The sequence below is a fragment of the Anastrepha ludens genome, chromosome 2, assembly GCF_028408465.1.
Source record: "Anastrepha ludens isolate Willacy chromosome 2, idAnaLude1.1, whole genome shotgun sequence".
NCBI classification, from domain to species: Eukaryota; Metazoa; Arthropoda; class Insecta; order Diptera; family Tephritidae; genus Anastrepha; species Anastrepha ludens.
The window spans coordinates 159,151,642-159,177,465 of NC_071498.1; the positions used below are offsets into that span (position 1 = coordinate 159,151,642).

At 35.3% G+C, this 25,824-nt stretch overlaps 1 protein-coding gene across 8 annotated transcripts in view; it reads left to right on the forward strand.

Annotated features, from left to right (window-relative positions):
• Positions 1-1,521: 1,521 nt before the first annotated feature.
• The window catches only part of LOC128855685 (bestrophin-1), an 84,624-nt gene continuing 60,321 nt past the window's right edge, over positions 1,522-25,824 (forward strand). For 2 of the 8 annotated variants that reach the window (XM_054090806.1, XM_054090811.1), the window contains exon 1: positions 1,522-1,989. The gene's annotated coding sequence lies outside the window, so the exon portion shown is untranslated. Of the gene's footprint in view, positions 1,990-2,009; positions 3,155-3,197; positions 3,410-3,711; positions 3,944-25,824 lie in introns of those variants that run through there. The other 6 variants (XM_054090812.1, XM_054090813.1, XM_054090807.1 and 3 more) reach the window with 5 other exon arrangements.

Consider the following 25,824-nt stretch of genomic DNA (forward strand, 5'->3'; position numbering starts at 1 on the left):
TTTATATTCAATTTTGTCAATTTTAAAATTACTATCATTACTAACAGAAATAGATGAAAGCGATAGCTGATGATTCGAAAATGTTGTTTTATCGCGAACCCAACGACCCAGATCAAGCGATTTAATGCCATTGACTGAAATTCTCCAAGAAAAACTAGTTTATATTAGGTTAGTACGACCAAAAGTATGACTAATAAATATTACTCAGTTTATTACCAAATTTCGTCAAAAAACAACGCGACATTTGATTGGATCTTGTGCCTTCACTCTCTATCACAATAAAAACGTGAATAATTTTCTAATGTAATTTTTTTTTTTCAAATTCCCAAATTTTTTGGACAACATTGAGTCCATTGTACTGCACTCGGGTTCCCTTTTTAATTTTCTTTAAACCTACCCGTCCTTCAAAAAAATTTGAGTAGATCTTAAGAGGCAAAGAAGCCAAGCTGGTCGCTTCTTAAGGGGTTATATACAGTGAGAAGGCCGAAAAAAGCGAATTTTCCAGAATTTTTTACTGAGATAACTTTTAAATTTATTGATCTAAAAATTTGTACGCATATTATGTTATCTTTTAACCGTACTTTAAGGCTTAGTATTAGTAAAAATATTTATTTGGAAAGGAGCTACAGCTGATCTCCGGGAGCTTCTCTTAAAAAATACATTTCGCGGTGAACACCATTTCTCTGAACTGGAACCTCTGAAATTAAAAAAAAAAACAGATTTCGTTAAAGTAATGTTAAATATAGTAATTAATCGAAGGAACAAGCAAAATAATTTTTTTTGTCAAAATGGCGGTTTCTCAAAAAAAAGTCGATTTTTGACCACAATTTCGGCCTTAAATTGTTTATAAAAAACAAAATTTATCGGTGAAAAAAAAATCCTTAATTAAATTTTCTCCGTGTATTCTTAAATATATGTACATTAAAAAAAAAAATAAAAAAAATCTGTTTTTTGAAAATTCTAACTGTATATAACCCCTTAATACATCAGTGCCAAAGACCTCAAGCCTGATTCGAGTGAAAGCTGGGCAGACGCACAGAAAGTGGTCCGCCGTCGCATCCTCCTCTCCACATGCTAGGCAGAGTGCCCTGTCTGCGATGCCCACCTTTTCCGTGTGATTTGCCCATAGAAAGTGGCCCATCATCAGTCCAACCAGCCGCCTATTGAAAAGTGTTAATTATTGACTTAAAATTACTAATTTCATTTTGGTTTTACTGCCTCTTTATTATGAGGAATGTTTTTTGTGATGGTATAAAAATAAGAACTATTTCAAAAGTAGATTTTGCGTTTATTAATAAAATTAAAAATAGCTTAGATATTCAAATCTATCTAAAAATCCATTAATTTATGCTTTTAAATATTGCCCTATAATCCAATTTATTACATAAATTGAAATATCAGCCACATTTTGGATAACTCCTTTTACTTATATTATATTATATTTTATATTCCAAATTGTAAACACAAAAACTTTATCAATAAATCTCACTCAGCCGCTCACGGGTTAAACACTCCATACACAGGCTTCCGCAATATTTCGCAAATGCTGCCTATTCAGTCAGCTGGCGTTGCCAATCGAGTGCGGATGCGAGTAGCGGTTTGGCAAAGTGCAAATTGTTTCGGTAGTAAATTTTTAGCGTTGTGTTTATAAGTGTCGTTTTTTTGGCGTTATTAAACCAGTTGTTTAAATTTGTAAATATTTAGTAGTGCTCCAAAATGTGAGTAGTTTAGTGAATTGATAAAAACTGTGCGAAAACATAAATAAGTTATTCAGTTGAGTAATACAATCAGTAAGAGAAGTAAAAAAAAATAGTAGAAAAAAAACGTCAGTCAGTCTGTGCTAAAGAATCACCAGCAACAAGCCAACATTTCTTGTTGTCGAAACGGGAGAGCTGAGGAGAGTCAAACAATGGCAACAACTACAAACAGTGCATTCACTCGACGCTGCTACCTCTGACGTTTGTTTGTTACCACTGATGCAGCTACCATGTGAGTGTACGAGCATGTGCGTGTGTGTGTTTTCTTTTGTTTTTGCGATTTTTGAACCTCTCACTGCGTTGTTATGTTTGGCATTAAACGCGTACAACTGATTCGATCACCTACCTACCTTAAGCATTGGATTTGTGCTGGATTAGCATAATACTCTACTTATACGCCAAATAATTCGTGTCGGAATAAGAATCTGATTTTGCTATGCAAACGGCTTATGGTCGTAATTGTGTGGTGTTTACTAATCAGAAAGTAAATGTGCTAAAAATGTGAAATCAACAACAAAAGACAACGTTTGAGATTTAGTTTGTTACTGGAAATAAAAGCAAACAAAAAAATCTCAAAGTAAAGTGAAAAGCTAACAAATCTAAGTAAAAATCAAACCGCGTGACTTCTATTATTTTATAAAGTACTTCTTTGTACGATATCTTAAATATTCTACTATTGACTTTTGGTGCCCATTTGCTTACTTCTATTTATTTACTCTATTTGTTGTGTGTTGCATGCGAACTTTAAGTATCACTTTGTTGTGCCCTCCATTTTCTCTTCCCTGCCAGCCGCGCGAGTCTGCTTGTCGCTGATTTTAAGTTCCTAGCTGGCTGTCGCTTAGCGTTTTGGCTTGAGTCGCGCGAATTGTGATTTTTATTGATTTTCGCCAACGTATTTATGGTGGTTATTTGTGCAAAAAACGCGTTCTAGTTTTTTTTTTTTCAATATGTGGATTTTTGTGCCTTCAGCAAAGTGCTCTGACTCTTTTCATAAATAATTAAATCTTCGCTTAGTGAGTTGCAATCCAACAGCGATACTTGAATGCAATGCAGTCATGAGTGGAATAATAGCCGGTGAGAGTGTTGTATATCCGGGGGAAGTAAAAAACAGTGGGAATCGAGTGACAAAAATCTGAGTATGTTATGTATCAAAGAATAGCAAGTAATTGTTTTGTGCGGGGAATTTCGATCCTTATAGCTGAGCCGGCTTCTGCATGACTAAGTGCAATCTAGGAGACTCTGTTTTCGAAACATCAAATGTTAAACGAGTTATTTCTACAAGTTGGCGTAAATTAATCGTTCAATTTGTTTTTGAATAACTTTCTTACTAAATAAAAAAAAATTATTTTGAGTGATGAAAATATGAAGCAGCAAATGCTCAGACTTCTTTGTACAAGGTAACGCCAATTTTTTTTGGAAGATTTTTTTTATTAATAAAAAAAAAATAATTTTGAGTGATGGAAATCTTTAGTTCGACATTTGCGCGCTCCATTTCTTGTATGTTGGTACACAGTTGTCTAGTTCAGAAGTGTCAAATAAAATTGGTGTACAAAGCCAGTTGCAAAAATTTGCGCCATCTTGTATAGTTCAGGATACTCCATTTCAAATATCCGCTGAAGCAGCAAATGCTCAGACTTCTTTGTATATACAAGGTAACGCCAATTAATCATACTATTTTTTTTAGAAGAATTTTTTTAGTAATAAAAATAATAATTTTGAGTGATGGAAATCTTTATTTTGATATTTGGACATTCCATTCCTTGTCTACACTGTAGCTGTCTAGTTCACAAGTGTCAAATACGATTGACGTACAACGACATTTATAAAAATTATAAAATTTTCAATAAGTTGATTAATTTTGGGCCAAATCTTAAGAGTTATTTATACAAAGTGACGCAAATTAATTGTCCAATTTGCTTAGGAAAAACTTTTTTAATAAAAAAAAAAATTATTTTGAGTGATGAAAATCTTCAATATATTACTTGTCTCTTTGTATATTGCAGCTGTCTAGTTCACAAGGGTCAAATACGATTGACGTACAACGACATTTGCAAAAATTATAAATCTTCCGATAGGGTGATACAGTTTGGCCGACCTGGTGCAATTCAGGGGAGTCCGTTTTCGAAACCCACTCAATCATCACATGTTCTTGCTAATAGCCATCGTAACTAAGGATGAGCATCAAGGTGCAAATACTGAATATCATTATTTTTCGTTAGCGCCGAAGAGTATAGAATTCTCAATGTTTTTTGAAGGGTACTAAGTAAAGTTCGCTTATTTCCTAAATATCGGCGAAGAATTTTTTTTTTTTTTTTGTGTAACAATCCCCAAAGTCAATGAAAAATTTCAGAAGTACTGCTTGAGAGGACTTTATTCTTCCAATGCTCTACAAAAAAAAAAGCAGATATTTTTAACAAGATTCCCTTTAAAATATAAAAAAACATGGAAACAACGAAGTTGGATTTAAAATACCGATTTTACATTCTTTATCTTACTGTAAAAACGCTGCTATTATAAGAAAATACCAAAAAAATAACTAATATCATTATTAGTTCTTAAATTTAGAAGAGAAAAGAAACAGTGGAAAGATATAGTCAAAAATAGCAGCTTAAGCTTTGTTACAATTTAGAATTTTGTATTAATATTTATTTAAACTTAAAAAATAATTACGTGAGTTTTCAGTTAATTATTTAACCTGTTAACCGGGGAATTAGCTATTGCTCAACTCGTTTCAGAATGGGGACTATTTTGATAAAATATTTTATAATTCAAATGTATTCAATATATAGGCATACCCACTTTAAGATTTAATAGATAAGAACAACGTAGAACGTAATGCGTTCAATATATTACGATTAATTTCCATGACGAAAAATTTCGTCATACCCAGTTAACAGGTTAAATAAACACCTTAATTATAAAACACCTAATTCTCTTTTACACGACAGATATGTTCCCAAAAAAAATTTTTTAAGACGAGAATGAAGTGAAAACTATATTAAACACTTTTTTTTAGAATTCACTTAAGAATTTATTTCGTGCTTACACTCATTTATTTATTTAATATGTGATATTATAAAAATAAATTCTGAAACGGCGAGAACAAAATCTACCCAGTCTTAGAGGTTTTTCCTGAGACTAATTTAAACGCTTCGTACATGTGGCGAAAAATCTCACTCTATTTGCTCTATGAGATTCAACAAAAATTCATAAAATATTGAAAATCGTATTAAAAAAAAAACAATAAGGGTATAAAAATTCGTGTAGAAGAGAATTAGTAGAATGTATATTCATATATAAAATATAAATAACCTTTTAACCTACTTTTAATTATATGAGCAGATATTTTAGAAGCTTTAAATTAGCTTTGGCCTACTCACTTTATTTCGAGCAGTTTTGTACTTTTTTGTTTTTAATTATAACTACTTACATATTAAAACTTATAATGAGTGAAAGCACTAGAGCTATCAACTTACGAGCAGTTTCTATAAGTCCTTCCGAGTGAGATTCATTGAAATTTTTGGGGCGTTCGAATTGAAATTCACTTCGAAAGAACCAACCTCTATAATTTATTTCAAACATTTCTTATATTGTATTTGAATAAATAAATAATTTTTTTTTCATAACTTTAATCTTATCTAAAAACAAACAGCAACACATTGCACATAGAATTGTTTAGATACTATCGTATTTAATAGAAGAACGGAAATTTTCGGCTGGTTAAGTGAAGTTCTAGAGTTAAACAATGCATTAATAGGCTAAGTCACAATTTATTGTATTTGACTTTGTAAATTGCAAAAACAAAATATATGCAATTTCAAGTACAATACTCACTTATTTTATAATTCCAAAAATCCAGGTAAGCCAATGTTTCTAGAACGTATTTGCGTTGGCAGTAAAATATACCTAATATAAGATTTATCAGTATTATGTTAAAAATAATTGCCTCAAACAGCTATCACGTACAATCTATCACGCACCCAAAACAAACAAAAATATTCATAAACTTTTTTTGGCGATTTGTAATGAAAATTTAATAGCAAAGGTCGTTAAACTTGAAAAATAACTACTTCTAAATATCATTAATACATCGAGTTATAAATACTTGAGAATGTCTGATTCCAACCTCCATAAATAAAAAACCTGCTCTTGTTGTGGATCATGAAATTTATTTACTTTACGGCAAATTTTATCGATGTCTGATTATGCGCTTAGTCAGAGCATAATCGGTGGATGCCTAAAGAGTGATTGAGAACTTCTGTTAAAGTACGTTCATATATACTATACAGTGATTAGCAAGAAATCCACAAAAATGTATCTACCCGTTCATATATGGTAGATTGGCTGGAAAATTGACAATCAGCTATAAAGACTATTTTGAAAGATTTTTCTTCATAAAAATTGGTTTGGTGGAATAATTTAGTGTTTGCTTAATTATTACTACTGATATGAAGAAAAGCCAGATATAGCAAGCAATAGTTAATTTCAAATTTTATTAGAATTTGATCTACAAACCTCGTTTCTTTGCTGGCGTCCATTTTTTTAAGTTTTTACTTTGACTTTATCGATAAGAAAAAAAGTTACTTTTTAATATAAGATTATTTTATAATCTCGGAGTTCGGGAAAGAAATTTTGTATTCGATTTTTATTTACCGACTGGGAATTAAGCTCGAAAAAGACTTTTTCATAATTTTATTCGATCGGCTAGTGCTATTTTTTTTTAATTGGCGTGCTAGAAAGTGGTGACCAATGTTTATTTTATTTTTTATTAATTTTTAATTATATAGAAAGGCAAACCAAAAAGAAAGATGGTACGAATGGAAACGCGAACCTACACGTAAACTACATATAATATTATAAATGTAACTACGAATCAGCTGAGTTGGAGATTTCGTGCATTCGCAATTGAATTTAGTAATAAATAAAATATTCACTAAAATATTTGGAATAATTCGATTTCAGTTAACTCGACTTTGGTGAAAATATTAACTGTCATTTCAACCCATCAATCACAATGATCGAACTAACTTCAGCTTACCAGACCTTAGTGGAAAATAAAATTATCGTACGGCCCTAAAAATGGCATTGGGTTATAGGTAAAAACGTTTTTACAATACTTTTTGCGAATATGAGTACTAACAACGTACTCATAATTCAGGTGTTTCAAATAGATACTGTTGTTAATACTTTTTTTTGAAAATTCTTTCATTAGTCGCACCTTGGCAGATAATGACAAACTTCCAGTTAATTTCAGTTATACAAAACGCTTCTCATAAAAATCATCTGCCGTTCAAAGGCGAAGTAGTTCTAACAACATACAGTGACTCACAGCTTATTTGATGCAGCCAAAAAAATTATTAAAATATAAAATATATTTTATGGTATTTTCATTACAGGAAAAAATCTTACTTTTTTATTGTTAAATAACATGTTTTATTTAATAACGGAAAATAACAAAAAGATATGCCAAATTTGAATAATTCAGTTACAGTTTTAAGGTCACAGCTTAAATGATGCACTAAATTAAAAGTATTCAAGAAACATAAAAACATTGATATTTCGATTTCATGATTACGGTTAATAACACAGGCCGACAAAATTTAACCAACATTCAGACCCAGAAACCAGACTATATATTTCCGAAGGTTTATGATGCGCTGAATCCAAATCTGGCCTCAGAATTGCTCTATTAGTTTGAGTTTTCGAGATATCCTAACCTAAAAGTGCAAAAAACCCCATTTTTGCCCATATTTGAGGTTATGTAGCCTTGCAGATGTTTTCTTTCACCAAAATTAAAGGATGGCATCTTTAAATACAATCCTTCTTTTTTCAAATGGCGTTTTGTTTGCTCAAATATTATTTTTTTTCACAGAGATATCGCATTTTGAAATTTTCATGTTTCGAAATTTTCCTACACCTGAAAATCGATTAAGATAACATAGACATGATATATTCGATTACTAATTTTCTTGAATTGAGTCTTATTTTTCTTAAAATTTTGTCTCACACCATAAGTGTGCTGACTCACCACATCCCTACACTATCTAACCTTTGGGTACCGAGTCACACACAGCCCTAACCCCTAGAAACCACCCCTATCATACCGCGAGCAGGCTAACCCACATAACCGCAAGCAGGCTTTCCCACAAACTCCAAATTTACATACTATTAATCCATATATTTCAGGCCCTCAAACCCAAGAAAATTAGTAAGCGACTATATCATGTCTATATTATCTTAATCGATTTTCAGGTGTAGGAAAATTTCGAAACATGAAAATTTCAAAATGCGATATCTCTGCGAAAAAAAATGATATTTGAGCAAACAAAACGCCATTTGAAAAAAGAAGGATTGTGTTTAAAGATGCCATCCTTTAATTTTGGTGAAAGAAAACATCTGCAAGGCTACATAACCTCAAATATGGGCAAAAATGGGGTTTTTTGCACTTTTAGGTTAGGATATCTCGAAAACTCAAACTAATAAATTAATTTTAGTTATCAATCCGAATTTTGCATGGACAGAGAAGCAGATATTAGTTTAAATTATTTCGGATACTTTTCCTTGTAGACTAGTGTAATTAGTGGGGTATCCTTTTTGATTCAGAAGAGCTTTTAATCGGGAATTCATAGATTCTAAAAGTTTTGCTGTATAATCGGAACTAATTTTATCCCATTCTTCCTGTAGTGCGCGTTTCAGATCAGAAGCATTAGAAATATTGTGGTTTCTAATTTTACTTTCCAGCTGTCCCAGATAAGCCAAGTTTTTACAATACCAGACGTATGCTTGGGTTCCTTGTCTTGGTAGAACCTAAACGAATCCCTAATGCCTATTTTATCCACACTTTGTACTAAATTATCTTTTAGCAGATCTAGATACATCTCTTTATTCATGTGGCCTTCGATAAATGTTAAATTTCATGCAACCCCATACCATCACACTGCCTCCGCCGTGTAGAGCGCAAATTACATGGTTGAAGCGCGGTGTTTGGTTTTCTCCAAACGCAGGACATCCCATCAGACCTGAAAAGGTTAAATTTACTTTGATCCGCAAAAACAGCGGACTTCCAGAACGAAATGTCTTTGTTCAAATGTTGTCTGAGACACTCTATTCTTTGTCTACTCTTACGAGCATTAATCAACGGCTTATTCCGGGCAGTCCTTCCATGAAAATTTTGTTCGCGCAGAACTCTACGAACAGTTCCAGGGTTACAGATCTTGCCTAAGTATTTTTCGACTTCGTTCGTTAGCTTTGGAGCGCTTAAAACGGGGTTTTCTTTAACTTTGCAAACGATTTACTTCCTATCTGCATCATTAAATATTTTATTTGGCGCAGATCTGCCCTTATTTTCAATCCTGTTTTCGTGGTGAAACCTTTCTATAATGTGCTGGACAGTTGAGGAACTAATAGCAACAATTTCTGCAATTTTTCGTTGGCTTTTGCCCTCTTTATAATAACGAATAACGTCTTCTTTTCAAGTGAGGTCCGTTTCCCCATATTAAATTATTTTTATTAAAATTTAATTTTTTCAAATTTTCTTTACAAACTTTTTTTGTGAATGACTTAAGACGCTAAGCTCAACAGCTAACAAAATACATTTCACCGTTATTTCATTCTCAGAGAAAATATAAAATGCACTGCATCATTTAAGCTGTGCGCATATTTTGATAAAAAACTGTTTGTTTCTATAATTTTTCAGCAAGCTTTGTTTTTGTGATTGTTCTTTCTGCAGTGGTAAACAGTACATGTACATATCTCATTGTAAGTCGTATACAATTTTTTTATTAAATTTAATAAACATCAAGTCTTTTTCTTTTTTCTAAAAAAGTATTACCTGCATCAAATAAGCTGTGAGTCACTGTGTATTAGGGCGGGTCGATTTAAAAATCGCTCATTGCTCTGTGAAAATCGTATTCTAGGGATCAAAATAAGAAATTTTACCGAAGGAACCATACCTCTAAAACGAATTCTGATGTCCCCCAATTTGGGTCGAACGAAAAATCCCACTTTGACCCATTTAGAGTGCGCCAATCGAGTCCAAATGTATGACCGACCCCCACTAACTTTGGACGGCCGATCCACCCATGCCAGTGGCACACCCCCTAGAACTCCCCTGGGGGGTTCCCCATACAATCATTTCAAAATATCACCATTTTTGGCCTTTACATGAGAAAAGAAACTAAAAAGTTCGACCCAAATTGGGGGACATCAGAATTCGTTTTAGAGGTATGGTTCCTTCGGCAAAGTTTCCTATTTTGATCCCTAGAATATGATTTTCACAGAGCAATAGCCTATTTTTTTGCCTCCCCAAAAATCGACCCGGCCTACTGTGTATGTATCAGGGCAGCTAACACCCATATTTGTTGCCTGGGTTCCATCTCTTACTGACAAAACTATCCAATAAGCAAATCAGTTGTTCACTAATCCGCGTAACAACCATCTGTCACACTGCAATGTTAATCAGAATTAACTGCGCCAGTAATCCCGATTAACACCGCCGTCTGTCTAGGCTAATAGCCGTTTATGCGTGTATTTATTGTATAATATATGGAAAATTTGATATGCCGTTCTCTCTTGCCGTTCACATTTTTCAATGATCACAAACTACTGTGCTACACATTTCCGCGGCAAAGTTCTTGTTCTTCGCTCCTCTGTTGTATGAGTCACTTGCACTGGCAATCGAAAGAGAAACAAAAAACAAGCCAATGCCCAACATAGAGAATTTGAGTGAGTTCTTAATGCTGCTACCTAAATAGACTCACTAATACATACCACCACCGACAGCTCAACATTAACAGCAAAAGTAATGCATGCAAGGCGTGCATACCTCCACTTGTCGGCATGCGGAACGATTTCATTTGCAATTCTGTGGACGCATTCCGAAAAATGTCAACGAGTTGCAGTGGGCAAAGTTACTTTACAGAGAAATACCTACTTTTAATTCAAAATGCAATTCAAAGCAATTAAAATAAATATATTGCGCTTAATCTATACAGGAAAAAACGAGTAGAACGCCTTAGCACACATTTCATTTTTAATGGCCCACAGCAGATAAAATCAGCAGCACTTGCTTCACTGCAATTTAGAAATAATTAAATGCTAAGATTAGCACAGTCGAAATTGACCAGTCTTCTTCAAGTAAATACATATCTACATCTTATTTCTGTACCTAAAAGTTAGATTTGCTACAAAAATTTGAATTATTTATTAGTTCTCCGAATCGCTTACAAATCACATATTAAAACCCACAAATTTGTGTGTATGAATTTGTTTATTCCAAAGTGTAAACGCAAATGGATTTAAGCCAAAAAGTAATGAAAATAAATGAAGAAAATAAGAAATACCTATGTACATACATACATATGTACATATGTACCTACATAGAAGCTTCAAAAAGAGCGCTAAAATTAGCACACGAAAAAATGCCAAATGCGCACGTAACCCAAGAAATGGGCAGCTAAAGCCGGTGTCGTAAATTGTCAAAATATATTAAAAATGCCAATAGCCCAGCGCCATGCCTATTAATTCATGCTGTATGCCATGAATATTATATTTCCTTGATAAGTGTATACATTCAAACATATATTTGGTCACATGAACCTGCTCATAAATCTCAATGCTGCACGAGCTAACTGCTGGGTTTGATTAAAAAGAAGCGATCACTATCGCGAGCTATTGCCCGCTATTACTGCGCGTATCTGATAAAATTTTGCATACTTTTGTAGAAAATCTTTTAAGGAAAAAGTTAACCCGCACAACTTGTACATATAAGGCGGCTAGGGTGTCTCAAAATTGTCTGAAATTGAGGCCTTGAAGTTCTAATTTTGATAAAAGATGAAACTAAAAGTGTAAAACTTTAGCCATGGAGAAGTCCACGCCAGGAATTTGTAAAAATTTTGCAGCGATTGACACGCCATAACTTATATAGTCCATAGCTAATCACCAACAACGCGGCACTGTTTGATATGAACAGTTCAAAAAGTTCCCGAAACAACTGCCAGGTGACGTTTTAAGGCAACTGATCTGAGTTCAGCTCGTTTTTTGTTAGGTTGTCACAGGTTGGTTGAGTTGCACTTAAATACATCTTTTACCGCAACTTTCCCAACGCCAGAAAATTGGGACAATGGGGTAATGGGGTAAACAGAAGTGGAGTTAGTATCTACACTGATGGTTCCAAGCTCAATGAATACGTAGGCGGAGGCTTTCATTCGGAGGAAGTTAGTGCCAGCATTTCCTTCTGGCTACAGGATCATTGTACCGTATTTCAAGCTGAAGTTCTGGCTATCAGGGGAAGTCTGTTGGTTTGAAAGAGAAATGTTCTCACCACAAGAGAAATAAATATATAAAGGGTTTTCCAATAACAGGTGTTATTTTGAAAAGCCCGCTATTTCAGTAGATGTCACTTTTGAAGCTGTCATTTTTGATATTTGACAAGTAGAAACTACGCCATTAATAAAAACGGAACGATACACGCTTAAACAACGCATTGAAATGATTAAAATTCACTATAAAAATGGGGAAAATTTGGCAGAGATGGTTCGTAAAACTTGAACATTTTTGGGACATCGCGAAGCACCTTGTCGGACCGCAATACAGAAATTGGTGAAAAAATTCGAGCTGTTGGGACAAGTTAGTGATGTGAAGAATAAAACGCGAGCACGTCGCTCAAGAACAGTCGAAAATATTGTTGTTGTAGCCGAAAGTGTTGAAGAAAACCCAGATTTGTCCATTCCTCGTCGTTCTTTGGAATTAGGCATTCCACAAACGTCATTACACCGTATTTTCCATAGAGATTTAGAGACTTGAGGCTTATTATGTCCAGTTAACACAAGAACTCGAACCGGCCGATCATCAACAACGTCGTTTCTTTGCTGATTGGGTCGTTGAAATGCATGAAAATGATCCGGAATTCCATTGAAAAATCATCTTGAGTGATGAGGGCCATTTCCATTTCAATGGAACAAGCAAAATTGTCTAATCTGGGGCTCAGAAAATCAAAGAGTTATTGTTGAAAAGCCTGTCTATCCTCATCGTGTGACTGTTTGGTGGGGTTTATGGTCCGTCAGAATCATTGGACCTTACTTTTTCGAAAATGAAGCAGGAGCAACAGTTAGGGCGAATGGATTGCGCTATCGAGATATGCTGAATGATTTTTTATGGCCGGAATTGGATGGTATTGATCTGGACAACGTTTATTTTCAACAAGACGGCGCTACGTGCCACGAAACCATTGATCTTTTACGGGAAAAGTTGCCGGATAACACCTCTTTTTAGAAAACCTTTTATTCAGATAGCCAATCGGCCCTGAAAGCTTTACAATCGCCTAATATGCATGAGACGTTTTGCCCGAACTACCACAGTGCTTTTCAATAAATCATAAATCTGCTCTGGGTACCGGGTCACAGAGACATAGAAGTAACTGTAAAGCAGATGAACTAGCGAGATTGGGTACCACATTACCAATCCAACCAGATAAAGTGAACATACCTATACCTCTAGCAACTTGTAAGCTACTAATAGACAAAAACACCATCAAATCTGCCAACGTGCTATGGACTGAATCCCTGAGCTGTGCAACAAATAGGATAACGTGGCTAGAATGGAACATGGGTCGCACAAACTGACTGTTGAAACTGAATAGGGGGAATGTGAGAAATCTTTTTGAAATTCTAACAAGGCATTGTCTTATAGGCAGGCATGCCATTAAACTGTGAGCACCCTATAACGGCTAGTGCAAAAGCTGTAAATACATTGCAGAAAAAGAGACTGTAGAACACTTTCTATGCCCCACATCCGCATTATAGCAGGTTCAATATTTTAAGAAAAAGCTTTTTGAATAATTTGGCAGAAGTAGCTGATTTAAAACTAACAAGAATTGAAGCCAGATGTTGGTTCAATGAGGACAGTGTAGAGTGAGGAGAGGGGATGGGCCTACAGCTAGCTTAGGTGTGACAATTGGCAACCACTATACCTTCCTACCTACCTAGGTTATCACATCTGTGATTAACATTCCTACCAAAGTTTTATCGCCATTGCTTGACATTTGTAAAAGTTACGCCGTTTGAGTAAATCTACTTCCGAACGTATTTTTGATTTTTTGTAGTTTTAAAAATGGATTTGAATTTGCAACAACGAGTTTGTATTAAATTTTGTGTTAAAAATGGGTTCAATGGTGTGGAAACCATAGAAATTTTGAGAAACTTTTACGTTAATGAAACTCTAAAAAAACAGCCGCTTACGAGTGGCATGAACGCGTCGGCAGAGATCGTGGTTCCATCGAGGATGACGAACGTATTTGCAGGCTATCGACATCGAAAACTGAAAACTGAAAATATCAATAAAGTGAAAGAAAAGTTGATCAATGACCGCAAATTAACATTCAGAGAGCTGGCAGTGGACTTAAACATTGTTTAGGGATCCGCTCAAAATATTATTTCAGACATAGTTAACGATTTTGGTTTCTGCAAAGTTATTCCCAAAGCATCTAAATTTCATGCAAAAAAGGGGCCACCTTAATATCGCCAAAGACATAATTTTCAAGGCTAAATACAACCCAACATTCATCAAATGCATCATTACTGGAGACGATACGTTGGTTCATGAGTACGACACGCAATCCAGACATCAAGTGAGTTAGTGAAGAGCTCCGAATGAACCAAAACCAAAAAATCACGTCGTTTTCAGTCAAAAAAGAAAGCGACGCTTGCGGTTTTTATGCCTTACAACGGTATGGTGCACCAAGAATTTTCGCCAGAAGGTTAGACAGTTAACAGAGACTATTATTTGGACGTTATGACGTTTACGTGAAGCAATTGCCAGAAAAGCAAGGATTTGTAAGAAAAGAACTCAGGTATTTTGCACCATGATTATGCACCGTTGCAAAGGGGAAACCATTATTCGTAAATTTTTGTCCAAGAATCGAATACCATCCAACAGTCATCGAATACAGCTGACATGATCCCCTGCGATTTTTTTCCCGGTTGATCGGGTCAGCTGAAAAAAAGTAATGGGCAAATCGAAGTCGACTCTAATGGCTACACTGAAAATATTATACCAGAAATGTTTCGAAAGCTGAATCAAACGCTGGCCTAAGTGCGTTGCAGTTGATGGCTAGTACTTTGAAGGCGATCATATCACTTTTGAGGAATAAAGTTGTACAAAATCTTAAATTTTCTGCATATATTCCGGGAACTTTTTGACATATATGTAATTGGCGCTTATTACCTTTGTTGGGTATTTAGCCGAGCTCTGCCTCCCATTTGTGGTGTGCGTCTTCATGTTTTCTGAGAAATGAAGTAACCTAGAGCTTTATACCACCTCGGTACAGTAATGATTTATAAGGATTGTCTACCGACGGGCAACCGCTATTAGAAAAAAACTTTTGCTATCATTTGCTGTTTCATGCACGAAAATTCGAATCTACGCACTTCCGAATACTAGTCACGCACCAACCCAATTCGGCTACGGCGGCCGCTAATTTCTTTTATTTAGTGTCTATTGGTTTTTTATAAAAGTTTACCTTATCTGGCATCAAAACTTGGGCAAGTACACAAGGCACAACAGATATCCATTTGCCGTTTGGAGTCGGCTTGAAACTGTAGGTCCGTCCATTTGTGGAACAACTGAAAGGAATATGCGTATACCGCAAATAGAAGAAGGAGCTGGGCCAAATACCTAACAGAAGTGACGCGCCAATTGTTTATTTATTTTTTTAATAAACGAAAATAAAATAGCCAAAAGTGGTCAAAATGCCGCACACTTATTTTATTGCCCATGAGTGTAAATATATGTATGTATATATAAATGTGTTCCACTGAGAAGTAAATATTATGTCATTAAGCGCATGGTGTTTCACATTCGTTCCAAACCATTTAATCTCATTTTATTGTATCTTGTGGACACTCGTACCCATTCAGTGTCACCACCACCTTCAACCGAATTTCTTGGCGTCTTTGATAACAAAGTAACGCCTTTCCTTTGCCCTGTTTTTGTTTTATTTTATCACCACACCGTTATCTAGTTTTTGATAATACGTCACTTTTGAGTTTGAAATGTTAATGAATATTAATCTTTTAAATGCGACTAATATTACTTTCAATTTATACCTTCTTGCCTATGTATGTGTATATGTATGTATGCATGTATGCGTAGATATGCGTGGTTTGTTTGTATTTTGTGAATTCCGATACCTTCCGCGAGAACTTCCGATACCTTGTGAGCATGTTTTGGAAGGTCTGCGTTTCTCTTATTTTTTCCCTTTTCTGCACTCACTAGATGGCGCTGGGCTTGCGATATTATAAAACGTTGTTTTTTTTGTTCTAATAGTCCGATTTGGGTTATGTTCAGAGAATACTACTAAAGGGTTTTCCAATGAGAGGTGTTATTCCCGTAAAAGATCAATGGCTTCGTTGCTTGTGTAGCACGTAGCATCGCCTTGTGGAAAATAAGCCTTGTCCAGTTCAATACCATCCAATTCCGGCTATAAAAAATCGCTAATCATCTCTCGATAGCGCAATCCATTCACCGTAACAGTTGCTATAGCTTTATTTTAAAAAAAGTAAGCTCCAATGACTCCGCCGGACCATAAACCGCACCAAACAGTCACACATTGAGAATAGAGAGGCTTTTCAACAATAGCTATTGGATTTTCTGAGCCTCTTGGAAATGAGCCTCATCACTCAAGATGATTTTTCGATGGAATTCCGGATCATTTTCATGCACTTCAACGACCCAATCAGACGTTGTTGATGATCGGCCGGCTTGAGTTCTTGTGTTAATTGGACTTTATAAGCCTTAAGACCCAAAACTTTATGCAAAATACGTTGTAATGACGTTTGTGGAATGCCTAATTCCAAAGAACGACGAGGAATTGACAAACCTAGGTTTTCTTCAACACTTTCGACTACAACAGCAATATTTTCGATTTTCGTCTGTTCTTGAGCGACGTGCACGGGTTTTATTCTTCACATCACTAACTTATCCCAACAGCTCGAATTTTTTCACCAATTTCTGTATTGCGGTCCGACAAGGTGATTCACGATGACCCAAAACTGTTAGAGTTTTACGAACCGTCTCTGCCAAATTTTCACCATTTTTTATAGTGGATTTTAATAATTTCAATGCGTTTTTTAAGCATGTATCGTTCCATTTTTATTAATGGCGTAGTTTCCACTTGTAAAATACTAAAAAATGACAGCTTCAAAAGTGACATCTACCGAAATAGCGGGCTATTCAAAATAACACCTGTTATTGGAAAACCCTTTATGTTGATTTACGTAAGCAGAAATACTTTTGCATAAAATTTACCCGCCATTATGTTAAAAAATCTCTGTTGAAACCGAAATGTCGGGTCAAGATCGTGGATTTCCACTGTTAAATTATACCATATATGTCTTACCAAATTTCTTACCATCACTACCTTAACATCAACTGTCATTTCGTGGTTTGACGACTCAATTTTCGTTTTATTACGCCCGAAATCAGCGACCTGGTTTGCTTCATGCCATTTTGAAAATTAAATATTAAATCAACAAATTTCCCACATGAGAAAAAAGACAAAGTCGAAACAGAAATATGGCAGATGTTAAGACACATTTAGTGGAATGTGTAGATGTGGAATAAGAGCATTAAATGGTGGTGACACATTTTTGTTATGGTACTGCTGAGTTGACACATTCGACCTTCAACAGACACTTCCCATTAATTGAAAATGTCTTACTTAAAAATCACAGCATTGAGTTAAGTGAACACAAAAAAATTGATTTGGAATACCAAGGAGGGATGACATTCAGCTTATTCAAGAATGCATAGGACATCTTTATCAAACAACGCATTTATTTGCTTCAGTCATGTAATGCTAAACGAAAAAAATTGGGGCGTAAAATCTGCTATGTACTATAAAAGTCAACTCCATTCACTATTTTACGTTGTTGCATAATATCCTTTTTTCATAAATATGTAAATATACGCGACTTTCCGCACGCCTACGCATATTTCATCCACTGTTTGGAATTTATTATTTTATACATATTTTGTACTTTGTTTTTTTTATCGTTCTGTCTACATTCGGAAGCTGTCGCCGTCAATTTCGTATTTCTCTGCCAGACTTAATGGATGTTGTAAAGTTTATTCTTAAGGTACCGTCAGACAGACTAACGAGAGTGCTTTCAGAAAGTCTGTCTAGGGAAAGAAATTTGGAAATTATTTCCAAAAAGTGATGTGAATTGCCTGGCGGTACTTATTGCCACATGCAACACTTTGTGGTAGTGCTTTTTGTGTGAGCGGACGATTTGTTATTCCACAACTGACACACTGGGTCGCTGCCGATGCTTTCTCCAGCCCATAGGCTGTTTTTGGAAAGCTTGGGGTTGCTTTTCAACTTAAATACGGCAATTTCGCTTATTGACGTAGCCATTAAGCTACATATGGGTCTTATCGCTGAACGAAATTCGGGTCGCAACATGCGGATCTCCGGCGAGTGTTTTAAGAGCACAACGATTGAAATTATGGCGCTTTGGAAGATCGGCCGGCTTAAAATTTTGCAAAAGCTGTATTTTAGAGGCTTTCGAACTAAAATCTTAATCGTAGAATCTGAATCTTAAAATAGTCCAAGTAGTGCCATAAGACAGCCCAAGTTGTTGAGATCGGCGACAACTCGATTCTTCCGGATCTCCGGCAAAACTCTCATTTATAGCTGCAATATTCTTTTCAGTTCGGATTGTACGTAGTCTAATCGATCGAGTATGATCCAGTAATGTAAAATTATTCACAATTTTGCCGATGGTTTGCTGAATAGTGCGTTCGGTAGGACGGTTATAAACACCAAAGTTGGCCTGAGCGCGCGATGAACACTTTTCACAGAGCATGGATTTTCTAATATTATAAAATTATTTTCCTAATATAATTTCGCAAAAACGTTTTAGAGGCGTAAGTATTTCCATGATGAAATGTCAATGAATACTGAAAAAAGTAATGTAATTAGTTTGGAAGTAGTCACGCGTGATCTGCCAAAACAACCCTATTGGAAAAAGTACCTCCAATCCGATCATCCTGCGACCGCCGTAGCCGAATGGGTTGGTGCGTGACTACCATTCGGAATTCACAAAGAGAACGTAGGCTCGAATCTCGGTAAAACACCAAAATTAAGAAAAACATTTTGGCAGGCAATGGCAAACCTCCGAATGTACTTCTGCCATGAAAAAGCTCCTCATTAAAATATCTACGGAGTCGGCTTAAAACTGTAGGTCCCTCCATTTGTGGAACAGCATCAAGACGCACACCACAAATAGAAAGAGGAGCTCAGCCAAACACCCAAAAAGGTGTACGCGCCAATTATATATACAGCTGTGTTCAAAAATATAGTAGTGCAGCACCTCACAACATTCATATTCATTTTGCGACATGTTAAACAGTGTTAAATGAACACGTGTTCATTTGTGTTCTAAGAATAGGATGCAAAGAAGAGAATAACCATTAAATCCGGTTAGTTTTACATTGGTTTGTGTAAGCTTTTGATGACTTTCGCGAAATGCACCGAAAAGTGGCTGTTTATAATTATAGTAGTGCTTGGTGTGAGTGGTTACAAACCAATTATAATAATTTATTAGTACAACAAAAAATTTCAATAGTAAGTGTAATGTAGTACTAAATGTTTTGGGGAATGATTTTCATTGGATTTGTAACAATTTTTTATTCTACTGTGCAGGGGAAAGAAATGCACGGCTGATAAAAGAGATCTGATAGTTAGCCTAAGGCAAAACGTACAAGGAAATTGAAAATATTGTTGGCTGCACACCTACAATGATATTTAATGCGATTCATTATAAAAAAAAACCAGAAAATCGAGGTAGAAAACGTCAAACATCCGCTCTCGGAAATAGACGGATTGTGCGCTTTAGCAAGATAAAAACGTCAGCATCATCTAAAGTTCTCAAAAATGAATTGAATCTCTTGGTCAGTGAGGTTTACAGTCCGTCATCGTCTAATTGAGCAAAATCTAAATGCCAGAAGTCATAAAAAAGTACTCCTTTTGACTTGCAAGCATGTGGAAGGACGGCTCAGATATGCAAATGGTCATCTGGTCTGTCCCGCAGAAAAGTGGCGAAACATATTGACGGACAGACGAAAGCAAAATTGTTTTATTTGGTGGAACAGGCTCTAGGCAGCATGTACAACGTCCACCAAACACCGAATATAATCCTAGGTACACAAAGAAGACAGTTAAGCATAGTGGCCTAAGTATAATGATATAGACTTGCTTTTCTTACAATGGCATTAGCCCTATCCATATGATAAATGGCATTATGGATAGACATAATACAAAATATAATGCTACCATATGCCAGTTGGGAAATGCCTATAAAATGAACATTTCAGTAAGACAACGATCCGAAACATACGAGCAAGCTTGTGAAAGATTGGCTTGCATCCGAAAATATCGATCATATGCTATGGCCACCTCAGACCCCAGATCTTAATCCGATCGAAAACTTATGGGGAGATGTTAAGCGGGTTATAGCAACTGCAAATGTTTCAAACAAAGCTTAGCTTTGGCAACAACTGATTTTGTCAAATTCACTGCGCACTGTGAGAAAAACTATCTCAAACTCAATGTGGTATTAATTCATCAGCAGATTGGTGCCTGATTGGCAAAGTGAAAACATTTAATTTTACCATAGCCTACCAAACTGTTGTATTTCCAGCAGCAGTATCAGCCTGTATGAATTCGCCTTGCCAAACTACTTGTCGGTTATTCAAACAGAAAGTAAAAGTGCTTGCCGGCAAAATGAATTAAAAAGGCACTTTTCTTGCCATGCGTGACTACGACTGCACCTTTAGACCTCTGGCAATTGCTTTGCTACAATTACACACAAATACATTTGCGTGCTTACCCCTCTCAACTTCAACTTTTGTGTTCTTGTGAGAGCACATTTCATATTGTTGTTACTGCTTGTAAGCATATGTATGAACATACACGTACACGTACAATACGTAATTACAATAGCAAACAAACAACAAAGCGAACGATAATAATTTCGGCTGACGCTTATCGTTAATAATACAACTTGTAATGTAATACAAAAACTATCGCAATAAAATTATAAAAAGTGGCATTTCACTTCTAAGTTCAATTTAATTTGTGATAATTGTTTTTAATTGTTATATAAATTCATACAGCCAGTGAAAAATACTTAAGAATGATACCCAGTTCTATCCTTACTTTATTATCTTATTTATTTATATGTACCTTATTTTATAAATTTAAAATGTTTTTCTCTTTGAAAAGTCACTCAAAAAATTTCGTGTTTTAACTATGGAAATGTAAAAAACTTATCTGGCTTTAAGCCAACCACAGATTTTTGTATCTTTAATTGGCTTAAGCGATTTTCATTAATTCAGGTAAACAAACGAATTTGTACTAGTAAATATTATTGTAGCTAATCTGAATGTACATAACCGCATTTGTGATAAGTGACACCGCTTCGCACGTGCAACATTTTAAAAGCAAAAAAAAAAATGCTACTCATATATTTATTAAATGGAAGTGTAGGCCGCAAAAATTATATAATATTATTTGCATGGAAACTCAGACTTAATTTAACATTTCTGGTTGAGCACCAATACTATTTAGCTAATTGTGAACCATTGCGCTCGGCTGGTCATAATACCATTGCTATAATTCTCATATACACCTCGTTGCAAAGATATAAATTATAAAATTTTTAAACACTCCATGACTTTTTTATAAAAATTTAGTGCATACTAAAACAAACTCCATGCAATGCATCGCTTCAAACTTAGTAGAAAATTTTTCAAAATTTCATGAAAACTTACAACTTTCTAACCAGAATTTGTAAAACTTTTCTAGGTACTCGGTTTTGTAGCCCATTGCATTTTAATAGTGCAAGTTTTCAGTGACTACAAAATACCGTTGATTTTAAACAATTTTGTTTTTTGTTTTTCGGTTAAAGCTGTATTCCACTGTGGGACACACTCAGGCCCATTGTGATGTTTCGCGAGGAACTTGTCCTTATCTCTCCTAAAACCAGTGCGAACTTTTCACTAAACTAAGATCTTCCAATTCATTAAAAAATTCCATAAAATCCCTAAAATAGTAAATCTACGCCTGGATAGAGCAGGACAATGGCCCAGAAGGTGCGAGATCGTGTTTCCCCTTCCTCATCTAGATAACTTCTACCGAAGTCAAGTGCTTACACAACCATCCTCTGGGCGTGCCAGCCGATTAGGCAACGCCCCTTTACAACTGAAATCAGAGTGCTAAGACTGTGCTTATTGCGGATTTCGGTTTAGTAGGGAGAGATTCTGTTGAGAGATCTTTGTTGAAGATCCCACAGTGTTGGAAGGTATTTACCCGAGATCGCTATTACTATATCATTGGCATATGACACTATCTTGCGTCCCTCAAGTTCCTGAAGAAGATTATTATTGAGGTTCCACAGATGTGGGGAGATTACCCCACTCTGTTGTGTACCCCTGATCGAAAATTTCTTCATGGATGTTTCGCCCAAATCTGCGCTTATCGTCCGCCCGATTAGCATTCGTTCTATAAACGAGATAAGCGCTCTGTTTACTCCCATTTCCGTTAGCGAGTTTGGTAATTGCTTCCGGATGTGTGTTTTTGAATGCACCCTCGATATCCAGAAAGACAGCAAGAGTGTATTCCTTATAGTGAAGTGACTTCTCAATTGTGTCGACTAGCGAGTAAGGCGTTGTTTCTACCGATTTGCGGGATCTCCATTGTGAACTATGGGATCAGTTCTACTGTCTTCATTGCAGAGACAACCTGAAAAGTGTGTCTGCATTAGTAATTCCAGTGTATCTTCACTCATTGATACAACTTTCCGGAGTTTACTGGTCTTGGAAGCGCATTCTATCTTTTGACAGAACGATATTACATTTTCTGTGTGTATTCTTAAATATATGTACATTAAGAAAATGAAAAAAAAAAATGTTTTTTTTTGAAAATTCTAACCGTGTATAACCTCTTCAATGAGTAAATAAATAAATAAATTGATAATAATAAAAACGTATTCCTTTTTTCATAAATCTCATCACAAATCTTAGAAGCAACTTGCCCTAAATATTTTTCAAACTAATCGCTTTACTCTATTGACTTTATTGTTATTGTTATTAATCGGATAAGCACTGAAAAACAAGTTTTAATACGGCAAAAATACTCCAAGCTTTACTTTCAAGGCAAAGGAAGAAAAACTAACAAAGCGTAGTCAATGAACTTTGAGGTAAAAATATTCCATTCAAAGATTTTAAAGTGACTTTAATGAGATAAAAAGTCAAGAACTTCAAAGTATCACTATTCGAAATAGATGCGTACACAACCATCGAAAAGTATGTTCCTCGGCTTCATGTGCAAGCAATCGATATTCGAAAAATCGCCACTAAACTACATACATACATAAATGCTCGCATTCAAAGACAAGAAATTCGTCGTCCTCATTCGAATGAGGTCAGATGTCAGCTGCTCAAATGAGTTGTTGAATTTTATAGAGCAATCTGGTGTGCCACAATTTCAAGTGCATCATTCATTAAGCACCAATCACCATTGAACGTTAAATTTTGCTGGATTGAGAAAATTAATTTTCCTTCATTACTTTGCATCCCTCAAAACCAACGGAAAAATTTACGCCATCAAAACAATTATATTTACACACATACATATTACATATACATACATACACACACACGCACAATATTTAATCTATTTATTTGTTCTCTAATGAGCCTCTCCATTTCAGGGTAACGCTAAACAAGCCGTGAACAAAGACAAAAAAAAAGAAAAACCAAAAAAAAAAAAACAACACAAAGTGTCTGCTAAACAAATGAAATCAGAACTTGAAATGAAAAGAACTCCGACTTACATGGACGGCTTAAAAATTGGCATGATGTCATGTTTTTAGTGCGAAAATTCATTGCACGTCAAGCAATATTTGTAACATACATACATACATATGTAGGCACAACAAAGCCGGCTTTTATAAACACACATACATTCCTTTTGATTTCTATTTCACTTTATTTCCTTTCTCTCCGCTTCAAAATTTGTATTCTCTTATTTGTTTTTGCCTTTAGGATAATTTGCGTTTTCGCCTTTGTCTCTTCTAGGTGCCATTGAGTCATTAATTACCACTCAAGCCATGTCTGGTAACGATTGTGATATTTTAGCTCTGCACAGTGGGATAGGCTTCATAAATTTGAAGGATAAAATAAAATTCTCTATGAAAATACGTGCTCTCTTCCTTCGATTCATTGAGATGAGAGCGTACAATCTAACGTTTGGTGGGAGTTTTTTTAAGAGCTTGAGAACTGAAAATGAAAATATATATAATTGGTGCCTGCACCTTTTTTGGGTGTTTGGCCAAATGAAAATACAAAACAAAAGTGTTGTTAGGATGAATTTTTTTTTTTTTTTTGTTTTTCAGGTTTGTCCGTTCCGCGTCGTTCTTTTGGAATTAGGCATTCCACAAACGTCATTACACCGTATTTTGCATAAGGATTTGGGTCTTAAGGCTTATAAAGTCCAGTTAACACAATAACTCAAATCGGCCGATCATCAACAACGTCGTGTCTTTGCTGATTGGGTCGTTGAAATGCATGAAATTCCATCGATAAATCGTCTTGAGTGATGAGGCCCATTTCCACCTCGGTGGCTTCATGAACAAGCAAACTTGTCGGATATGGGGCTCAGAAAATCCAACACTTATTGTTGAAAAGTCTCTTTATCCTCAACGTGTGACTGTTTGGTGAGGTTTATGGTCCGGCGGGCCTTACTTTTTCGAAAATAAAGCTGGAGCAACAGTTACGGTAAATGGATTGCGCTATCGAGAGATAATTAACGATTTTTTATGGCCTGAATTGGATGGTATTGATCCGGACAAGGCTTATTTTCCACGAGACGGTGCTATGTGCTACAAAAGCAACGAAACCATCGATCTTTTACGGGAAAAGTTTCCGGATAACACCTCTTATTGGAAAACCCTTCATATTAAAATTTGTTTGCTCCAAACCTCTAAATTATATTGATAATCTATAAAGCTGAGCGATGGCGAACTATCTCCTTATTACAATATATAGAATAAGTATTTTTAATAGACTCAATTATAATATATCATTGCATGCTTTCACTTTGTTCACATGATTTATTCATATTTTTTTAAAATAACTTATCTGTATGAATAAATAAATATGTCAGTAAGCGAATATTAATGCGTGTGTTTAATTAACGTCCGCAGCTGAACCATTAAATCGACGCGAACTTTAAAACATCTCTGCCTCATTGTACGCACGCACTGAGCGCATTGGGAGAGCTAATTTTACATTTCTCACCTTACTTGCGCTCTAATTGATCACAGCTCCATTCGGATGCTTTTTTTTGTTTTTGTTTTATTAACTTTCAATCAGCGACGTACTCTTTTATCCACTCGGTCTTATAAATGAAATGAGAATACATAGTATATGCGATTAACCACGTTTAGAATGTATGTATGTATGTGTGAATACAAACGTAGTTTTAGTAGTTTTTGTAGTTTTCCCACAGCAAGCACGCAATGAGGTCATCTTGGTACCGGAATCGACTATCGAATTGGCGGCAGCCAGCTTAGTAGACTCTAAGTAAGCTGAACACAATTTGAGACTACCCACATACATATATGTATATGTGAGTATACATACTTATGTATGTATATTGAAAGTTCTGAGTTGCCCTTTGATGCTTAAAATTACAATCACTTTATCTCAGCTGTTTGCCCACTGGCTGCGTAAGCAAATTATTTGCTTATTTATTTAATATACTTTTTTAATAAATAGAAATCACCACATTTCAGTTGATTAGAAAATTGAACTGAATGCCAACAAGCTAAGTATTTGATTAGCTGACATTTTATTGTCTGTAGTTAGCCCCAGATATAAAGTAATTTGTAAGTGCAGCTACTCATCACCAGCGCAGTGTAAAGTTGACCTCAATTTTATTATTTTTTATTTAAATTTTTTTCTTGCTTGGTTTTGTTGTGTCCGAGTTGACTTGTTTCATGTTGTA